This window comes from Thalassophryne amazonica, chromosome 16, assembly GCF_902500255.1.
Source record: "Thalassophryne amazonica chromosome 16, fThaAma1.1, whole genome shotgun sequence".
Classification (NCBI taxonomy): domain Eukaryota; kingdom Metazoa; phylum Chordata; class Actinopteri; order Batrachoidiformes; family Batrachoididae; genus Thalassophryne; species Thalassophryne amazonica.
Genome location: NC_047118.1, coordinates 83,539,774 through 83,553,013, shown reverse-complemented (window position 1 = coordinate 83,553,013; position 13,240 = coordinate 83,539,774). Strand labels below are relative to the sequence as shown.

Genomic DNA, 13,240 nt, shown 5'->3' with positions numbered 1-13,240 from the left:
TCCAGATGAATCTTTTGTCACACTGGCCCTTTTTTAATACAACGGAATAAATGTGGATATTGGAAATCATATATTTCAGTTTGTTGAAGATGGTTCAAAAACACTCGAAGAAATTAGAACAGATTGACAGAACAGATTAACCGTATAACCTGAACACTGAAACGATTCGGCACACTTCGGTCATTTCTGATCATTTCCAAAGTACTTTCCAACATGGCGACTGCTTTGAGGAATGTCTGCCCTGTGCAAATCTTTGCTGGATGTAAGCATTATGTGCGCAGCTGTTTATTAAAAGTGAGTTGACTCGTTTTAATTGTTTCGTGAATTCTCGCCTTGTGCTTGTAATGGAGGCGCTGATGTTGATTCACTGTGGATGCGCGGTTTTGATTAATGAATGTTAGCAACAGGTACTGTTAGCATTGCAGACTGAGCTGAGGCTAAGACTCTAGCTAACCTTTCAAAAATACCTCCGATAGACGTTAAAGTGCAAAGCGGTTATCTTCTGAAAATAGTGTTATCACGTGTTCGTGGTTCTTTTTTTCCTAGCTATATAGTCAGTTACGTAACTATTTGGACAGTGACAATTTTTAATTCAGATGATTTAACAAAAATATATAATTTAGGATTTACAGACATCCAATTTTCAGGGGTAAAACGTAAACTAACAAGCTAAATATCAGTAATAATATTAATGCAAATCATCATTTGCAGTCATTTTTCTTTAGACAAGTCAGTGGATATATACATGAACATTTCCAGGTCACTGAATGTGTCTTAGACTTTTTCATTCATTCATTTTCTGCTGCTTGTCTGGGTCACAGTGGCAATAGGCCAAGCAGCTCATCCCACACATCCCTATATCTTCGGCCAAGTCCTCTTAGGCTTCCAGGGTATCCTGAGGTGTTCCCAAGACAAGTGGGAAATTCAATCTCTCCAGGGTGTTCTGAGTATTCCCAGGGCTCTCCTCCTAGTTGGACCTCCCTAGGGAGATGACCAGGGGCATCCTCAACTGAAGCCTGAACCATGCTCAGCTGGCTCCTTTCGATGCAACTCCGCTCCAAGTCCCTTCCAGATAATCTAGCTTCTCACAGGAGGGGAAATCTCCCTGTCCTGGAGGGCCTACACTCCAGGACAAGGAGCTTCCCCCTCCTGTTGGGGGAATCTGCTTTGCACCCCTTGTATCCGAAACCTTATTCTTTCAATTATAGTTTATTTTGTTTATATAGCACCAAATCACAACAAAGCTGCCTCAAGGTGCTTCACATAAGTAAGGTCTACTCTTACCAACCCCTAGAGAAAGCACACAGGCTACAGTGGTAAGGGAAAAAAGTCCCTCTTATGATGAGGAAGAAACCTCAAGCAGACCATACTCAACGGGATGACCCTCTGCTTAGGCCATTCTAACAGTTACAAGGTATTTGCAAAGTTTTACAAAACAGAACATAACATGACAAAAGATGCAACAGTGATAAGTCCACGCACACATTCATTCCACAGGCAGCATGGCAGAGCCCATTCCAAATGCAGATTGCAGTTTGCTGCATCAGCTTCAGGGCATGGCACGTCACAGTCAGTCCAGCACCTTGTGGTCTGCAGTTTTCAGTCCCATGCGACGTCATCAGTACCTCAGACAGAGAGAAAAAGAGCAGAATCAGTTGGTCAGAAAAACTACACCTAAGATATAATTCATCAGCATTAAATCAACAGGAAAGCAGAGAAAATACTAAGGTGATCGCCGGCTGGTAGCCTTAAGCCTTACTAACAAACCCAGAATTAGGTTGAGACCTATTCCATTGCCAATACAATGAATTTAAAAAGGACAGGAAGCATAGTTCCATATTATGTCAGTATGTTAGCCATACGAGAGGGAGAATAAGTGCATCTTAAGTCTGGACTTGAAAGTCTCTACATAATCTGACTGTTTTATTGAGGCAGGGAGATCAATCCACAAAACAGGTGCATGATAAGAGAAGGCTCTATGGCCTGCAGACTTTTTATTCACCCTCGAGCCGCAACCCACAAAGTAGTCCTGCGCCCTGAGAATGCAGAGCCCGGGTCGGTATGTAGGGTTTGATTAGGTCAGCTAAGTAGGGAGGTGCTAGTCTGTAAATAATTTTATAGGTTAATAGCAGAACCTTAAAATCTGATGGGATTTAAGGTTACACCCATTTTCGCATCTCTTCACTGACAGGAAGCCAGTGAAGAGATGCGAAAATGGGTGTAATGTGATTTCTGCATTCTTTTGGTCATTATCTAAAGTTCATGGGGTGGGGGGGTACACCTACCTTGGACAGAATGCCAGTCTATCGCAGGGCAGCATATAGACAGACAGACAGACACATTCATACACGCACCTATGATTAATTTAAAGTTTCCAATCCACTTAACTGGCATGTCTTTCAGGAGAGGTGATGGTCTAGTGGTTAAGGTGTTGGGCTTGAGAGAAGATCCTGGGTTCAAATCCCCGCCTGACTGGAAAATCACTACGGGCCCTTGGACACGGTCCTTAATCCTCTATTGCTCCCGGTGTGTAGTGAGCGCCTTGTATGGCAGCACCCTGACATCAGGGTGAATGTGAGGCATTATTGTAAAAGTGCTTTGAGTGTCTGATGCAGATAGAAAAGCGCTATATACTCATAAATGCAGTCCATTTACCATGTCTCTGGAAGTGGGAGGAAGCTGGAGCATCTGGAGGGAACCCACACAAACATGGGGAGAACATGCAAACTCCACAAAGAAAGGCCCAGGCAGGACATGATCCCGTGACCCTCTTGCTGTGAGGCAACCGTGCTAACCACTAAGCCACTGTGTTGCCTATGTTTGAATTAATTTATCATCATTTTAAAAAATAAAACTGTTTTTTATGTCTCTTCAGTTCCACTTTGTGCAGAACTGTAAAACCGACAGATTAATAGTGACTGAATGACATTTACTTGTTTAAAGGTACTTTAATTGTAGTATGAAAAAAGTTTGTAAGTGTCTTCAAAATGGACCTTTACTCTTTCAACTGGCTTCTCTGGCTTTGTACTTGTACTGTCTCAATAAACAGGAGTTAAACAGACGACGATGGCGAGGACAAACTTACTCATTTTTGGTGGAAATCTGTGGCCAGTTTGCTGGTAAGAAGGCCATATCAGAAGGGATGTCACACATTCAGGCAGCCTGTCATCGTTCTGTGCTTATCAGACAGTGGGAGACTCGTGTAGACAGTTTATCTGTGGGAATAAAAATGGGCTGGTTGGTTTTAAACATTATCAGTATATATAATACGGTTATTTCCCTGTCAGCCATCTATTCTGAAAACAAGCCACATGACTCAGTGTGTCCGCTGCCATATCTCCTTCATTAACTACAGGCGCCTTGCTGCGGTAAACTGTATGTTTGTCGGCTGTGCCACAATGTAGAGGAGAACCACCAGATGGATCGCTTCAAAGTCCAAGAGGTGCAGTGCTCCAAGTGTCACACAGTGCAGCAGGTAACCCGCGTCAGCTGTTATGTTCCACTGCACTGTTGGTGAACACTAAATGTTGGCTCTGGCTCTCGTAGACGCAGCAGACCTGTCAGCATTGTCATGTGCAGTTTGGGGAGTGTTACTGTGATATATGCCACTTGTTTGACAAGAATAAGAAACAGTACCACTGCCAGTCCTGTGGAATCTGCAGGTGAGGAATCATACATTTTATTTACATACAGTGCCAACTGACCAACATAAATTATTAATATTAACCATCCTTTTTCTAAACCCACTTATTCCAGTTAAGGGTAACGGGGGTTGACCACATCCCAGCAGTCATTGGGCAAGAGGTGGGGTACATCTTGGATAGGCCACCAGTCTGTTGCAGGGTCAACACCTATAGACGCACAGACACGATGACACACTCGCTCACTCACAGTCAATTCAGGATCAGCAGTTCATCTAACCTGCATGTATTTTGAATTGGGATAGAACCCACGTGATCATGAAAACTCCACAACAAAAGGACCAGGCGGGATGCGATCACAGGACCTTCTTGCTGTGAGGCAACAGTGTTAACCACTTTATTACTACGTCCGCCAGGGATGTAATAAATCTGTTAGCAAGATTATATCAAAATTACTCCACAGATTTCGATGAAATTTTTACCACAGATAGCCATTAGGGCAAGGAAGACTCCATTAAGTTTTGGAGGTGATCCAGATCCAGATTCTGGATCAAGTTTCACTTTATAAAGGCTTTGAACATTACGTCAAAACTACTTTGCGGATTCTCGCCTAATTTGCATCACAGATATACAGTATATTTGACCATGGAAGGCTCCATTAAATTTTGGAGGTGATATGGATTCGGATCAAGTTTCACTTCATATACGCTTTTAAGGATTACATCAAAACTACTTCATGGATTCTCGCCAGATTTGACCACAGATAGATATTAGGGCATGGAAGACTCCACTGAATTTTGGAGGTGATCTAGATCCGGATAGACGGATGTCAGAAATCTCAGATTGCTCTTGTTGTATTATGTTTAACGGCTTAGAAAATAATAATATTAATACTGAAAATATATCAGAATCGCCTTTATTGTCATTGTAATTTGCATTGCAAAGAGATTTGAGTGCAACTCCAAAAAGGTGCTTTCCGTGGTGCGAGTAATTTTTAGCCAAATAAAAGATAGTGAAATTTAATGGTAAGTTATTCAGAGTATATGTGCAACTAATATAAACATAAGATAAAATAAAATAAAATGTGGACCAAGTAAAATGTAAAATGAGAATTATATACGACTGTGGAATTATATTGCATATGGTTTACAGATATTGCACAGAAACTTGAAGGTGCAGATTAGAGTGATTTGTTTTTGTTCAGAGCAGTGATCGCTCTGGGGAGAAAGCTGTCCCTGAGTCTGTTTGTCCTAGTTTTGATAGTTTTTTTTGATAGTTTTGTAGTTTTGATCGACCTATACCGTCAGCCAGAGGGCAGTAGGTCAAACAGGCGGTTGCTGGGGTGGGATGTGTCTTTGCTGATGCTGGCAGCTCTGCTGAGGTAGCGAGAGCTGGCAATGTCTTCCAGGCTGAGAGGCAGAGAGCAGCCAGTGATCCCCTGGGCCATTTTGATCACCCTCTGCAGCGCTCTCCTGTCTGCTGCTGAGCACCCCCCGTACCACACTGTGATGCAGTACGTCAGGATGCTCTCGATAGTTTCTCCTGAGCACCCTCAGGAAGTGGAGTCGCTGCTGGGCTTTCTTCACCACCACTGTGGTGTTGGCAGTCCATGAGAGGCTGTCAGAGAGCTGCACTCCCAGGAACCTGATGGAGCTGACCCTTTCCACACAGTCCCCTTGGATGTAGAGCGGGGCTGGGTCAGTCCTGTTCTTCCTGAAGTCCAGGATTATTTCTTTTGTTTTTGTGGTGTTCAGCGGCAGGTTGTTAGCTGAACACCACACTGTCAGTCGATTGACCTTGTCTCTGTAGTCGGTCTCATCCCCCCCCTGTGATGAGCCCAATCACGGTGGTATCATCCGCAAACTTTATGATGGTGTTTGTGGGATGGGTCGGAGAGCAGTCGTGCCTGTAAAGGGTGAACAGGAGGGGGCTCAGTACACAGCCTTGAGGGGAACCGGTGCTGAGTGTGATGGTGGAGAAAAGGTGGGGGCCAGGTTTCATGGACTGTGGGCAGTTTGTGAGGAGGTCCTTGATCCACTGGCAGATGGGGGTGGAGATGCCCAGCTGTATCAGTTTCTGGACCAGGATCTCCGGGATGATGTGGTTGAATGCTGAGCTGAAGTCCAGGAAGAGCATCCTCACATAGCTCCCCTGGTGCTCCAGGTGGCTCAGCGCAGTGTGGAGAGCTGTGGTGATAGTGTCCTCTGTGCTGTGATTTGGATCTCCAACACTGTGTTTCAACCAGTGTAGAGGTCTTTTCTCTTGTTGGAACCTAATAACACCTCTGAACTTATTTATGAGTTATTTCCTACAACACGGCACAGGACGTCAGAGTTCTCGCACGTTAGACTGATGACATCACAGGCTGGTAGCTAGCTGCAAAACTGTTTTGTTTGTGTGTAATTATAACCTCTTTGTTATAGATTATGTAAAAGCTAGCGAGAAATAAACACTTCTAAAACTGAAAACACAGTTTTTGTAACCTGATGACACCTCTGGAGTCATTTAAGCCCCTTTCACACCGGGGGTGCTCCCAGTTGCTCCCGGTTGCGCCGTGCGTCATTATGACGACGCTGCGTGGAAGCAACTCGGTGCTGAGATGATGCAGCTCGGCGCCACAACAGCGCGAGGGCGCAAAGGAGGAAGCAAGTCGGGCGCCAAAAAATTAAACCTGTTTAATTTTTTTCGGCGTCCTGGTTCCAGCGCAAGTCGGGGCAAAGAGGCGTAATTCGAGGCAAAGCTACCCGGCGTGACTCAAAGCCAATTTATGATTCCTGCTGTGTTCCGTTGTTCCCGCATGTGATGAAGTACTACTTCATGAATTGTGTAAAGTAAATAGTTGTATAGCACTTGGAATTGTTTATTTGCACTTTGATTCATATTTTGTATTTTAAAGTTGGCATAAATGATTTTCTATTTGGAAGTGGAGTATTTAGTAATGTGTGTGGTTTTGTTTTTGAGATCCTGTGAAAGAGAATACTGAGAGACTTCAGGGTCAGATGGGGGTAAATGAGTGGGATGAAGATGATTGGAAAGGCCTCTTTACTCACCTATCTGGTGCCCTCTCCAGGGGGGTTCGGGCAAAACTTGTTTTACAAGCCTGGATGCCATTTAAAGGCTTTAGGAGAGGCCATTAGATGGGGGTGGGGGAGGAATTGGTAGTTTGAGGTTTAGGAGTTGAAAAGTGTTTTAGTATTTGTTTAAAGAGAGGGTTTTGTTTAGGTGTGTGTGTATGTGAAATGAAGGTAGTTTTTAAAATGTTTGTATTCATGATAGGGGGAGAAACACCTGCAATGGAGGAAGTGGTTCAGTCCAATCAGGAGCAGAGGACAAAAGTGATGCCAGCTGGCTCATTCGGGTGGCTGCTGGTGGAGGCTGAGCTACTTCTTGGAACTGGTTTTGGGTACTGGGCTCCTTTTTGTATTTAAAAATAAAAGGATTAAAAAAAAAGGAAGAGATAAGAGAAGACTGGTTTTTCCGGTTGGTCGTCACTGTTTTTAGCCGCTCACAGGCCATCGAGATCACACCGCAGTATAAATCACACAGGATTGTTGTTATACCGTGTACTTAATGCAGAAAACTACATGCTGAAGAAAAAAAATGCAGAATGATTGCCAGAAATATCCAGTAAAAAGTCTGGACATCTCTAGTCCACTCATGGACGTTCGTTCACGCGCGCACATGTGAACAGTTAAAAGAAAAAAAAACGTCTGGCTGCAGGTATTAGTTCCTTGTTCTCTGCTCAAACTCTCACATCACAGTAAGTCCTGAGACAGGACATCAAGTACATCAAGTAGAACTCCAGACATCTCCACATTTGCTTGACGGAACATATCGCGGTCAAAAGAGGAAAGAAAAGAAAAAAAATTGTCTGCAGGCAGTTAGTTCCTTTCACTCCTCAAACTCTCTTATCACAGTTAAAAAAGGACATACGTCCAGGACATGTCAACATCAAGTACAACTCCAGACATCTCCACATTTGCTTAAAGGACGGTTCATGCGCGCGTGCACGCGCATCTCGCGGTCAAGGGAGGAAATATAAACCAACAGAACTCAGAGCGCAGCCCTGCAGCTCAGCACAACAAATAGAAGTGTGCACAGTCTGTCTGCAGCCAAACTGTGCACTTTGACTTCTCTGTGCAGAGGACCTGCAGGCTGCGTCCTCACCTCCTCTCTGCCCCCTGCTGCGCGCACCTGACGCAGAAATTCCTGCGTCGTCATGACGCCACAGGGAGCAACTGGGAGCAGCGCCGGTGTGAAAGGGGCTTTACAAGACACTTTGCGGACATTAGCATTCATGCTAATTTCTGCTATCTTTTTTTTGGGGGGGGGGGGGGTATTGTAAGAATGTCTGCTGTGAAGTTGTTCGTTGTGGATTTTTTGTTTGTTTTTAGTTGCTGATGTGTTGTTTTGAAAGAACCACCAGAATTTCAGTGCAGAAATACAATGACAATACACATCTGTTCCAACTCAAAGCTAACTTTCTATGGATTTAAATTTGTCTCATTGGCACCTGCAAATGCACAGAGGTTGATCTACCAATATTCATTGATTTGCACAACTTCCACTCATAAAATGTAAATATTGTTTTTGATTGATTGATTGAGTTGTTTCATTGAACATGTACAAATTGTATGTAAGACAATAGTATCTTAATAATTCAAATCAAATTAATTTTATTTATATAGCGCCAAATCGCAACAAACAGTTGCCGCAAGGCGCTTTATATTGTAAGGCAAAGCTATACAATAATTACAGAAAAACCCCAACGGTCAAAACGACCCCCTGTGAGCAAGCACTTGGCGACAGTGGGAAGGAAAAACTCCCTTTTAACAGGAAGAAACCTCCAGCAGAACCAGGAAAAAGACATGCTGTGGAAGGGAGCAGAAATCAATCACTAATGATTAAATGCAGTGCATCATGGGAACCTCCCAGCAGTCTAAGTCTATAGCAGCATAACTAAGGGATGGTTCAGGGTCACCTGATCCAGCCCTAACTCTAAGCTTTAGCAAAAAGGAAAGTTTTAAGCCTAATCTTAAAAGTAGAGAGGGTGTCTGTCTCCCTTATCTGAATTGGGAGCTGGTTCCACAGGAGAGGAGCCTGAAAGCTGAAGGCTCTGCCTCCCATTCTACTCTTAAAAACCCTAGGAACTACAAGTAAGCCTGCAGTCTGAGAGTGAAACGCTCTATTGGGGTGATATGGTACTATGAGGTCCCTAAGATACGATGGGACCTGATTATTCAAAACCTTATAAGTAAGAAGAAGAATTTTAAATTCTATTCTAGAATTAACAGGAAGCCAATGAAGAGAGGCCAATATGGGTGAGATATGCTCTCTCCTTCTAGTCCCTGTCAGTATAGCTGCAGCATTTTGGATTAACTGAAGGCTTTTCAGGGAACTTTTAGGACAACCTGATAGTAATGAATTACAATAGTCCAGCCTAGAGGAAATAAATGCATGAATTAATTTTTCAGCATCACTCTGAGACAAGACCTTTCTAATTTTAGAGATATTGCGCAAATGCAAAAAAAGCAGTCCTACATATTTGTTTAATATGCGCATTGAATGACATATCCTAATCAAAAATGACTCCAAGATTTCTTACAGTATTAACTAGAGGTCAGGGTAATGCCATCCAGAGTAAGAATCTGGTTAGACACCATGTTTCTAAGATTTGTGGGGCCAAGTACAATAACTTCAGTTTTATCTGAGTTTAAAAGCAGGAAATTAGAGGTCATCCATGTCTTTATATCTGTAAGACAATCCTGCAGTTTAGCTAATTGGTGTGTGTCCTCTGGCTTCATGGATAGATAAAGCTGGGTATCATCTGCGTAACAATGAAAATTTAAGCAATGCTTTTAATAATACTGCCTAAGGGAAGCATGTATAACGTGAATAAAATTGGTCCTAGCACAGAACCTTGTGGAACTCCATAATTAACCTTAGTCTGTGAAGAAGATTCCCCATTTACATGAACAAATTGTAATCTATTAGATAAATATGATTCAAACCACCGCAGTGCAGTGCGTTTAATATCTATGGCATGCTCTAGTCTCTGTAATAAAATTTTATGGTCAACAGTATCAAAAGCAGCACTGAGGTCTAACAGGACAAGCACAGAGATGAGTCCACTATCTGAGGCCATAAGAAGATCATTTGTAACCTTCACTAATGCTGTTTCTGTACTATGATGAATTCTAAAACCTGACTGAAACTCTTCAAATAGACCATTCCTCTGCAGATGATCAGTTAGCTGTGTTACAACTACCCTTTCAAGAATTTTTGAGAGAAAAGGAAGGATGAAGATTGGCCTATAATTAGCTAAGATAGCTGGGTCAAGTGATGGCTTTTTAAGTAATGGTTTAATTACTGCCACCTTAAAAGCCTGTGGTACATAGCCAACTAATAAAGATAGATTGATCATATTTAAGATCGAAGCATTAAATAATGGTAGGACTTCCTTGAGCAGCCTGGTAGGAATGGGGTCTAATAGACATGTTGATGGTTTGGATGAAGTAACTAATGAAAATAACTCAGACAGAACAATCAGAGAGAAAGAGTCTAACCAAATACCAGCATCACTGAAAGCAGCCAAAGATAACGATATGTCTTTGGGATGGTTATGAGTAATTTTTTCTCTAATAGTTAAAATTTATTAGCAAAGAAAGTCATGAAGTCATTACTAGTTAAAGTTAAAGGAATACTCGGCTCAATAGAGCTCTGACTCTTTGTCAGCCTGGCTACAGTGCTGAAAAGAAACCTGGGGTTCTTATTTTCTTCAATTAGTGATGAGTAGTAAGATGTCCTAGCTTTAGGGAGAGAATCATATCCTTAATCAGAAGGAATCATATCCTTAAACCTAGTTACAGTGCTTTCTGAAAGACTTCTACTGTAATGAAACATATTCCCCACTGCTGGGTAGTCCATCAAAGTAAATGTAAATGTTATTAAGAAATGATCAGACAGAAGGGGTTTTTCAGGGAATATGTTAAGTCTTCAATTTTAATACCATAAGTCAGAACAAGATCTAAAGTATGATTAAAATGGTGGGTGGACTCATTTACATTTTGAGCGAAGCCAGTCGAGTCTAACAATAGATTAAATGCAGTGTTGAGGCTGTCATTCTCAGCATCTGTGTGGATGTTAAAATCGCCCACTATAATTATCTTATCTGAGCTAAGCACTAAGTCAGACAAAAGGTCTGAAAATTCACAGAGAAACTCACAGTAACGACCAGGTGGACGATAGATAATAACAAAACTGTTTTTTGGGACTTCCAATTTGGATGGACAAGACTAAGAGTCAAGCTTTCAAATGAATTAAAGCTCTGTCTGGGTTTTTGATTAATTAATAAGCTGGAGTGGAAGATTGCTGCTAATCCTCCCCCTCGGCCCGTGCTACGAGCATTCTGACAGTTAGTGTGACTCGTGGGTGTTGACTCATTTAAACTAACATATTCATCCTGCTGTAACCAGGTTTCTGTAAGGCAGAATAAATCAATATGTTGATCGATTATTATATTGTTTACTAACAGGGACTTAGAGGAGAGAAACCTAATGTTTAATAAACCACATTTAACTGTTTTAGTCTGCGGTGCAGTTGAAGGTGCTATATTATTTTTTCTTTTGGTATTTTTATTCTTAAATAGATTTTTACTGGTTATTGGTGGTCTGGGAGCAGGCACCGTCTCTACGGGGATGGGGTAATGAGGGGATGGCAGGGGGAGAGAAGCTGCAGAGAGGTGTGTAAGACTACAACTCTGCTTCCTGGTCCCAACCCTGGATAGTCACGGTTTGAAGGGTTTAAGAAAATTGGCCAGATTTTTAGAAATGAGAGCTGCTCCATCCAAAGTGGGATGGATGCCGTCTCTCCTAACAAGACCAGGTTTTCCTCAGAAGCTTTGCCAATTATCTATGAAGCCCACCTCATTTTTTGGACACCACTCAGACAGCCAGCAATTCAAGGAGAACATGCGGCTAAATATGTCACTCCCGGTCCGACTGGGGAGGGGCCCAGAGAAAACTACAGAGTCCGACATTGTTTTTGCAAAGTTACACACCGATTCAATGTTAATTTTAGTGACCTCCGACTGGCGTAACCGGGTGTCATTACTGCCGACGTGAATTACAATCTTACCAAATTTACGCTTAGCCTTAGCCAGCAGTTTCAAATTTCCTTCAGTGTCGCCTGCTCTGGGACCCGGAAGACAATTGACTATGGTTGCTGGTGTCGCTAACTTCACATTTCTCAAAATAGAGTCGCCAATAACCAGAGTTTGTTCCTCGGCGGGTGTGTCGCCGAGTGGGGAAAAACGGTTAGAAATGTGAACGGGTTGGTGGTGTACAGAGGGCTTCTGTTTAGAACTACGCTTCCTCCTCACAGTCACCCAGTCGGCCTGCTTTCCCGACTGCTCAGGATCCGCTGGGGGGCAGCTAATGGCGGCTAAGCTACCTTTGGTCTGCACCAACTACAGGGGCCTAGCTAGCTGTAGGATTTTCCAAGATGCGGAGCCGAGTCTCCAGTTCGCCCAGCCTGGCCTCCAAAGCTACGAATAAGCTACACTTATTACAAGTACCATTACTGCTAAAGGAGGCCGAGGAATAAATAAACATTTCACACCCAGAGCAGAAAAGTGCGGGAGAGACAGGAGAAGCCGCCATGCTAAACCGGCTAAGAGCTAGTAGCCGTGCTAAGCTAGTGGATTCCTAAAAACACACAAAGTGAATAATGTGTGAATAATTTAGAGGTGATTCAGCAGAGAGAGTGCTTTAGTTAAGGAACGTGAAGATTACACTGTGAAACAAATCGTTATCTAGATCAATCAAAGTACGCAGATTAAACAGCTAACAGATACAGCAAAGCACCGCTGTGCTCCGGAACAGGAAGTGATACAATACCGTAGTGAGAGCCAACCACCAGTAGAGGTCAGTAGAGCTGACTAATTAACTGAACAACTGCAAATTATAAAGAACACAATCAATGTTCATACGGCCAAGGGTATTTTAGCATTACATTATTTTTATATATAGTGTTTAGTGTGTATGACAAATGTAAAGCTGACTGGAAAACATATTTTTGTGTGTCTGAGAGGAAACCTTGTGGCAGTCTTTTGAAAAAATGTTATTTCTTGTCACATACAGTGTTTCTGAGTATTAATTTGTCGAGGTTGAGTAGCTCTGTAACTCCATTTATCATGAACTTTTTCAAATTTATAAAAAATAACTTTTGGCTTTTAAGTAAGGCTGTAACAAAGAAAAAAATCTTTGGCTTTACTTCACAAAATTTGGCCTTCAAAATGCAGGACATAGTGTTCCAGAGGGTTAGAAATTTCAATTTTTTTTTTTATACTAAGTTCTGCCCTATGCTGTGAGAACCCTGCACTATATTTTGACCCCTACAGGATCAGGCCCAGGGAGAAATACTTCCACTGTGAGAAGTGTAATCTGTGTTTAGCTAAGGATTTGCGAGGAAACCACAAGGTAATGAATAAAATCTACTTTCTGTTGACAGAAATTTATCTGCACTGTTGGTCAAAATTATTGCCATCGTTCATTGTTGTGTGGGCCGCCAGAAGAGGAGGTACTGCTGGCCCACCACCA

The 13,240-nt window shown here is 42.5% G+C and overlaps 1 long non-coding RNA gene across 1 annotated transcript; it reads left to right on the top strand.

Annotated features, from left to right (window-relative positions):
* The first annotated feature begins 249 nt into the window (after positions 1-249).
* LOC117528067 lies at positions 250-13,112 on the top strand. Its single transcript, XR_004565664.1, has 4 exons — positions 250-294; positions 3,356-3,475; positions 3,547-3,662; positions 13,042-13,112. It is a non-coding gene; the product is annotated as an uncharacterized LOC117528067 (long non-coding RNA).
* Positions 13,113-13,240: the final 128 nt, after the last annotated feature.